Source organism: Colletes latitarsis, unplaced genomic scaffold, assembly GCF_051014445.1.
Source record: "Colletes latitarsis isolate SP2378_abdomen unplaced genomic scaffold, iyColLati1 scaffold0013, whole genome shotgun sequence".
Taxonomy (NCBI): Eukaryota; Metazoa; Arthropoda; class Insecta; order Hymenoptera; family Colletidae; genus Colletes; species Colletes latitarsis.
In genome coordinates, this window is record NW_027488368.1 from 19,766,360 (window position 1) to 19,775,365 (window position 9,006).

Genomic DNA, 9,006 nt, shown 5'->3' on the forward strand with positions numbered 1-9,006 from the left:
CATGTAGTAACATGGTATCACACTGAAACAGTCGACTAAACCTGGTCTCGATCAATATTTTAGAGGATAACTCATGCTAGGTCTAGGTTAGGTCTGGAATTTGCTCTCATCAGTCTCATACCTTCGCATTCTTCACATACTTGTTGAACAGATCCTGCGTTTTTTCTGGTTTGAATCACGTAGTAATGTGGTATCACACTGAATCAGTCCATGAAACCTGGTTTCGATCAATATTTTAGAGGATAACGCATGTTATGTCTAGGTTAGGCCTGGGATTAGCCGTCATCAGACTCATACTTTCGCATTTTTCGCATACTTGTTAGCCAGATCCTTTTCCCTTTTTCTGGATTGGGTCACACAGTAATGTGGTACCACACTGAAACGGTCGATTAAACCTGGTTTCGATCAATATTTTAGATGATAACGCATGTTAGGTCTGGTTTAGTTCTTGGACTTGCCCGCATCTGGCTCATACTTTCGCATTCTTCACATACTTGTAGGACAGATCCTGCGTTTTTTCTGGTTTGAATCATGTAGTAATGTGGTATCACACTGAAACAGTCCATGAAATCTGGTTTCGATCAATATTTTAGAGGATAACGCATGTTAGGTCTAGGTTAGGCCTGGGATTAGCCCTCATCAGACTCATACTTTCGCGTTTTTCGCATACTTGTTGAACAGATCCTGGGTTATTTCTGGTTTGGATCATGTAGTAACATGGTATCACACTGAAACAGTCGACTAAACCTGGTCTCGATCAATATTTTAGAGGATAACGCATGTTAGGTCTGGGTTAGGTCTAGGATTTGCCCTCATGAGGCTCATACTTTCGCATATTTCTCATACATGTTGGCCTGATCCTGGGCTTTTTCTGTTTTTGATCACGTGGTAATGTGGTACCACATTGAAACAGTCCATGACACCTAGTCTCGGTCAATATTTTAGATGATAACGCATGTTAGGTCTGGTTTAGTTCTTGGATTTGCTCGCATCTGGCTCATACTTTCGCATTCTTCACATACTTGTTGGACAGATCCTGGGTTTTTTCTGGTTTGGATCACGTAGTAATGTGGTACCACACTGAAACAATCAATTAAACCTTGTCTTGATAAATATTATAGAGGATAATGAATGTTAGGTCTGGGATAGGTCTGGGATTTGCCCTCATCAGACTCATACTTTCGCACACTTCACATAGTCGTTGAACGGATCCTGGGTTTTTACTGGTTTGGATCACGTAGTAATGAAGTGCAACACTGAAACAGTCAATTAAACCTGGTTTCCATCAATATTTTAGAGGACAACGCATGTTAGGTCTAGGTTAGGCCGAGGATTTTCACTCATCAGACTCATACTTTCGCATTCTTCACATACTTGTTGAACGGATCCTGGGTTTTTACTGGTTTGGATCACGTAGTAATGAGGGAGCACACTGAAACAATCAATTAAACCTTGTCTTGATAAATATTATAGAGGATAATGAATGTTAGGTCTGGGATAGGTCTGGGATTTGCCCTCATCAGACTCATACTTTCGCACACTTCTCATACTCGTTGAACAGATCCTGGGTTATTTTCTTGTTTGGATCACATAGTAATGTGGTACCACACTGATACAGACGATTAAACCAGGTTTCGATCAATATTTTTGAGGATAACGCATGTTAGGTCTAGGTTAGGCCGGGCTTTTTCACTCATCACACTCATACTTTCGCATTCTTCACATACTTGTTGAACAGATACAGGGTTTTTTCTGCTTTGGATCACGTAGTAATGTGGGACCACACTGAAACAATCATTTAAACCTGGTCTTGATAAATATTTTAGAGGATAACGCATGTTAGGTCTAGGTTAGGCCTGGGATTTTCACTCATCAGACTCATACTTTCGCGTTTTTCACATACTTGTTGAACAGATCCTGGGTTTTTTCCGGTTTGGGTCACGTAGTAGTGTGGTACCACACTGAAACAGTCGATTAAACCTGGTTTCGATCAATATTTTTGAGGATAACGCAAGTTAGGTCTGGGATAGGTCTGGGATTTGCCCTCATCAGGCTCATACTTTCGCGTTTTTCACATACTTGTTGAACAGATCCTGGGTTTTCTCAGGTTTGGGTCACGCAGTAATGAGGTACCACACTGAAACAGTCGATTAAACCAGGTTTCGATCAATATTTTAGAGGATAGCGCATGTTAGGTCTAGGTTAGGCCTGGGATTTTCACTCATCAGACACATACTTTCGCATTCCTCACATACTTATTGAACGGATCCTGGGTTTTTTCTGGTTTGGATCACGTAGTAATGTGGGACCACACTGAAACAGTCAATTAAACATGGTTTCGATCAATATTTTAGAGAATAATTCATGTTAGGTCTAGGTTAGGACTGGGATTTGCTCTCATCAGGCTCATTCTTTCGCATATTTCTCATACTTGATGTCTAGATCCTGGGATTTTCTGGATTGCATCACGTAGTAATGAAGTACAACACTGAAACAGTCAATTAAACCTGGTTTCCATCAATATCTTAGAGGACAACGCAAGTTAGGTCTGGGACAGGTCTGGGATTTGCCCCCATCAGGCTCATACTTTCGCGTTTTTCACATACTTGTTGAACAGATCCAGGGTTTTTTCTGGTTTGGATCACGTAGTAGTGTGGTACCACACTGAAACAGTCCATTAAACCTGGTTTGGATCAATATTTTAGAGGATAACGCATGTTAGGTCTAGGTTAGGTCTGGGATTTTCACTTATCAGACTCATACTTTCGCATTCTTCACATACTTGTTGAACGGATCCTGGGTTTTTCTCTGGTTTGGATCACGTAGTAATGAGGAACCACACTGAAACAATCAATTAAACATGGTCTTGATAAATATTTTAGAGGATAACGCATGTAGGTCTGGGATAGGTCTGGGATTTGCCCTCATCGGACTCATACTTTCGCACACTTCACATACCCGTTGAATAGATCCTGGGTTATGTTCTAGTTTGGATCACATAGTAATGTGGTACCACACTCAAACAGTCGATTAAACCAGGTTTCGATCAATATTTTTGAGGATAACGCATGTTAGGTCTAGGTTAGGCCTGGGATTTTCACTCATCAGACTCATACTTTCGCATTCTTCACATACTTGTTGAACGGATCCTGGGTTTTTTCTGGTTTGGATCACATAGTAATGTGGTACCACCCTGAAACAGTCGATTAAACCTGGTTTCGATCAATATTTTTGAGGATAACGCATGTTAGGTCTAGGTTAGGCCGAGGATTTTCACTCATCAGACTCATACTTTCGCATTCTTCACATACTTGTTGAACGGATCCTGGGTTTTTACTGGATTGGATCACGCAGTAATGTGGTACCACACTGAAGCAGTCAATTGAACCTGGTTTCGATCAATATTTTAGAGAATAATTCATGTTAGGTCTAGGTTAGGTCTGGGATTTGCTCTCATCAGGCTCGTTCTTTCGGATATTTCTCATACTTGATGGCTAGATCCTGGGCTTTTTCTGGATTGCATCACGTAGTAATGAAGTACAACACTGAAACAGTCAACTAAACCTGGTTTCCATCAATATTTTAGAGGACAACGCATGTTAGGTCTAGGTTAGGCCTGGGATTTGCCCTCATCAGGGTCATACTTTCGCAGTTGTAACATACATGTTGGCATGATCGAGGGGTTTTTCTGCTTTGGATCACGTAGTAAAGTGGTACCACACTGAAGCAGTCCATTAAACCTGGTTTGGATCAATATTTTAGAGGATAACGCATGTTAGGTTTGGGTTTGGTCTAGGATTTGCCCTCATCAGGCTCATACTTTCGCATATTTCTCATACTTCATGGCTAGATCCTGGGCTGTTTCTGGATTGTATCACGTAGTAATGTGGGACCACACCGAAACAAACAATTAAACCTGGTCTTGATAAATATTATAGAGGATAATGCATGTTAGGTCTGGGATAGGTCTGGGATTTGCCCTCATCAGACTCATACTTTCGCATTCTCCACATACTTGTTGAACGGATCCTGGGTTTTTTCTGGTTTGGATCACGTAGTAGTGTGGTACCACACTGAAACAGTCCATTAAACCTGGTTTGGATCAATATTTTAGAGGATAACGCATGTTAGGTCTAGGTTAGGTCTGTGATTTTCACTCATCAGACTCGTACTTTCGCATTCTTCACATACTTGTTGAACGGATCCTGGGTTTTTTCTGGTTTGGATCACGTAGTAATGTGGGACCACACGGAAACAATCAATTAAACCTGGTCTTGATAAATATTTTAAAGGACAACGCATGTTAGGTCTGGGATAGGTCGGGGATTTGCCCTCATCAGACTCATACTTTCGCACACTTCACATACTCGTTGAACAGATCCTGGGTTATTTTCTGGTTTGCATCACGTGGTAATGTGGTACCACACTGAAACAGACGATTAAACCAGGTTTCGATCAATATTTTCGAGGATAACGCATGTTAGGTCTAGGTTGGGCCGGGGTTTTTCACTCATCACACTCATACTTTCGCATTCTTCACATACTTGTTGAACGGATCCTGGGTTTTTACTGGTTTGGATCACGTAGTAATGAAGTGCAACACTGAAACAGTCAATGAAACCTGGTTTCCATCAATATTTTAGAGGACAACGCATGTTAGGTCTAGGTTAGGCCGAGGATTTTCACTCATCAGACTCATACTTTCGCATTCTCCACATACTTGTTGAACGGATCCTGGGTTTTTACTGGTTTGGATCACGTAGTAATGTGGTGTCACACTGAAACAGTCGATTAAACCTGGTTTCGATCAATATTTTTGAGGATAACGCATGTTAGGTCTAGGTTAGGCCGAGGATTTTCACTCATCAAACTCATACTTTCGCATTCTCCACATACTTGTTGAACGGATCCTGGGTTTTTACTGGTTTGGATCACGTAGTAATGTGGTACCACACTGAAACATTCAATTAAACCTGGTCTTGAAAAATATTTTAGAGGATAACGCATGTTAGGTTTGGGTTAGGTCTAGGATTTGCCCTCATCAGGCTCATACTTTCGCATATTTCTCATACTTCATGGCTAGATCCTGGGCTGTTTCAGGATTGTATCACGTAGTAATGTGGGACCACACTGAAACAATCAATTAAACCTGGTCTTGATAAATATTATAGAGGATAATGCATGTTAGGTCTAGGTTAGGCCGGGGATTTTCACTCATCACACTCATACTTTCACATTCTTCACATACTTGTTGAACGGATCCTGGGTTTTTACTGGTTTGGATCACGTAGTAATGTGGGACCACACTGAAACAATCAATTAAATCTGGTCTTGATAAATATTTTAGAGGACAACGTATGTTAGGTCTGGGTTAGGTCTAGGATTTGCCCTCATCAGGCTCATACTCTCGCATATTTCTCATACTTCATGGCTAGATCCTGGGCTATTTCTGGATTGGATCACGTAGTAATGTGGTACCACACTGAAACAGTCAATTAAACCTGGTTTCGCTCAATATTTTAGAGGACAGCGCATGTTAGGTCTAGGTTAGGCCTGGGATTTGCCCAGATCAGGGTCATACTTTCGCTGTTTTAACATACATGTTGACCTGATCGTGGGTTTTTTCTCCTTTGGATCACGCAGTAAAGTGGTACCACACTGAAACAGTCGATTAAACCTGGTTTCGATCAATATTTTTGAGGATAACGCATGTTAGGTCTAGGTTAGGCCGAGGATTTTCACTCATCAGACTCATACTTTCGCATTCTTCACATACTTGTTGAACGGATCCTGGGTTTTTACTGGATTGGATCACGCAGTAATGTGGTACCACACTGAAACAGTCAATTGAACCTGGTTTCGATCAATATTTTAGAGAATAATTCATGTTAGGTCTAGGTTAGGTCTGGGATTTGCTCTCATCAGGCTCGTTCTTTCGGATATTTCTCATACTTGATGGCTAGATCCTGGGCTTTTTCTGGATTGCATCACGTAGGAATGAAGTACAACACTGAAACTGTCAACTAAACCTGGTTTCCATCAATATTTTAGAGGACAACGCATGTTAGGTCTAGGTTAGGCCTGGGACTTGCCCCCATCAGGGTCATACTTTCGCAGTTTTAACATACATGTTGGCCTGATCGAGGGGTTTTTCTGCTTTGGATCACGTAGTAAAGTGGTACCACACTGAAGCAGTCCATTAAACCTGGTTTGGATCAATATTTTAGAGGATAACGCATGTTAGGTTTGGGTTAGGTCTTGGATTTGCCCACATCAGGCTCATTCTTTCGCATATCTCTCATACTTCATGGCTAGATCCTGGGCTGTTTCCGGATTGTATCACGTAGTAATGTGGTACCACGCTGAAACAGTCAATTAAACCTGGTTTCCATCAATATCTTAGAGGACAACGCAAGTTAGGTCTTGGATAGGTCTGGGATTTGCCCTCATCAGGCTCATACTTTCGCGTTTTTCACATACTTGTTGAACAGATCCTGGGTTTTTTCTGGTTTGGATCACGTAGTAGTGTGGTACCACACTGAAACAGTCCATTAAACCTGGTTTGGATCAATATTTTAGAGGATAACGCATGTTAGGTCTAGGTTAGGTCTGTGATTTTCACTCATCAGACTCGTACTTTCGCATTCTTCACATACTTGTTCAACGGATCCTGGGTTTTTTCTGGTTTGGATCACGTAGTAATGTGGGACCACACGGAAACAATCAATTAAACCTGGTCTTGATAAATATTTTAAAGGACAACGCATGTTAGGTCTAGGTTAGGCCGAGGATTTTCACTCATCAAACTCATACTTTCGCATTCTCCACATACTCGTTGAACAGATCCTGGGTTATTTTCTGGTTTGCATCACATGGTAATGTGGTACCACACTGAAACATTCAATTAAACCTGGTCTTGAAAAATATTTTAGAGGATAACGCATGTTAGGTTTGGGTTAGGTCTAGGATTTGCCCTCATCAGGCTCATACTTTCGCATATTTCTCATACTTCATGGCTAGATCCTGGGCTGTTTCTGGATTGTATCACGTAGTAATGTGGGACTACACTGAAACAATCAATTAAACCTGGTCTTGATAAATATTATAGAGGATAATGCATGTTAGGTCTGGGATAGGTCTGGGATTTGCACTCATCAGACTCATACTTCCGCAGACTTCACATACTCGTTGAACGGATCCTGGGTTATTTTCTGGTTTGGATCACATAGTAATGTGGTACCACACTGAAACAGACGATTAAACCAGGTTTCGATCAATATTTTCGAGGATAACGCATGTTAGGTCTAGGTTAGGCCGGGGATTTTCACTCATCACACTCATACTTTCACATTCTTCACATACTTGTTGAACGGATCCTGGGTTTTTACTGGTTTGGATCACGTAGTAATGTGGGAGCACACTGAAACAATCAATTAAACCTTGTCTTGATAAATATTATAGAGGATAATGCATGTTAGGTCTGGGATAGGTCTGGGATTTGCCCTCATCAGACTCATACTATCGCACACTTCACATACTCGTTGAACAGATCCTGGGTTATTTTCTTGTTTGGATCACATAGTAATGTGGTACCACACTGAAACAGACGATTAAACCAGGTTTCGATCAATATTTTTGAGGATAACGCATGTTAGGTCTAGGTTAGGCCGGGGTTTTTCACTCATCACACTCATACTTTCGCATTCTTCACATACTTGTTGAACGGATCCTGGGTTTTTACTGGTTTGGATCACGTAGTAATGAAGTGCAACACTGAAACAGTCAATTAAACCTGGTTTCCATCAATATTTTAGAGGACAACGCATGTTAGGTCTAGGTTAGGCCGAGGATTTTCACTCATCCGACTCATTCTTTCGCATTCTCCACATACTTGTTGAACGGATCCTGGGTTTTTAGTGGTTTGGATCACGTAGTAATGTGGTACCACACTGAAACAGTCGATTAAACCTGGTTTCGATCAATATTTTTGAGGATAACGCATGTTAGGTCTAGGTTAGGCCGAGGATTTTCACTCATCAAACTCATACTTTCGCATTCTCCACATACTTGTTGAACGGATCCTGGGTTTTTACTGGTTTGGATCACGTAGCAATGTGGTACCACACTGAAACATTCAATTAAACCTGGTCTTGAAAAAGATGTTAGAGGATAACGCATGTTAGCTCTGGGTTAGGTCTAGGATTTGCCCCCATCAGGCTCATACTTTCGCATATTTCTCATACTTCATGGCTGGATCCTGGGCTATTTCTGGATTGGATCACGTAGAAATGTGGTACCACATTGAAACAGTCAATTAAACCTGGATTTGATCAATATTTTAGAGAATAATTCATGTTAGGTCTAGGTTAGGTCTGGGATTTGCTCTCATCAGGCTCATTCTTTCGCATATTTCTCATACTTGATGGCTAGATCCTGGGCTTTTTCTGGATTTCATCACGTAGTAATGAAGTACAACACTGAAACAGTCAATTAAACCTGGTTTCCATCAATATTTTAGAGGACAACGCATGTTAGGTCTAGGTTAGGCCTGGGATTTACCCTCATCAGGGTCATACTTTCGCAGTTTTAACATACATGTTGACGTGATCGAGGGTTTTTTCTGCTTTGGATCACGTAGTAAAGTGGTACCACACTGAAACAGTCCATTAAACCTTGTTTGGATCAATATTTTAGAGGATAACGCATGTTAGGTCTAGGTTAGCCCTGGGATTTTCACTCATCAGACTCATACTTTCGCATTCTTCACATACTTGTTGAACAGATACAGGGTTTTTACTGGTTTGGATCACATAGTAATGTGGTACCACACTGAAACAGACGATTAAACCAGGTTTCGATCAATATTTTTGAGGATACCGCATGTTAGGTCTAGGTTAGGCCGGGGGTTTTCACTCATCACACTCATACTTTCGCATTCTTCACATACTTGTTGAACGGATCCTGGGTTTTTACTGGTTTGGATCACGTAGTAATGAAGTGCAACAC